At 51.9% G+C, this 308-nt stretch overlaps 1 protein-coding gene across 1 annotated transcript in view; it reads right to left on the bottom strand.

Annotated features, from left to right (window-relative positions):
* Positions 1 to 308, bottom strand: part of LOC140419216 (uncharacterized) — a 222,947-nt gene that overhangs the window by 43,515 nt on the left and 179,124 nt on the right. The gene's annotated exons all lie outside the window — the stretch shown is intronic.

The raw sequence follows: 308 nt of genomic DNA, 5'->3' as shown, positions 1-308 counted from the left end.
CAGTGGTATACATTCAGGAAGGAAATGCCCCGGGGGTCTTCAACATGGACTCTGTTGAGAACATGAAGACAACATGAAGTCCCACGGCTTCAGGATAAATATGGGCAATGTACCGGCCACCATCCGCTGATTACAATGTACCGGCCACCATCCGCTGATGAATGATGTACGCCTCCATGTTGAACACCACTTTGAGGAAGCACTGAGGGTGGCAAGGGAGCAGATTATGCTCTGGGAGGGGTACTTCAATGTCCATCACTAAGAGTGTCCTGGTAGTACCACCACAGACCGAGCTGGCCGGGCCCTAA

This window comes from Scyliorhinus torazame, chromosome 5, assembly GCF_047496885.1.
Source record: "Scyliorhinus torazame isolate Kashiwa2021f chromosome 5, sScyTor2.1, whole genome shotgun sequence".
Lineage (NCBI taxonomy): Eukaryota > Metazoa > Chordata > Chondrichthyes > Carcharhiniformes > Scyliorhinidae > Scyliorhinus > Scyliorhinus torazame.
This window is presented reverse-complemented; position numbering and strand designations above follow the sequence as displayed.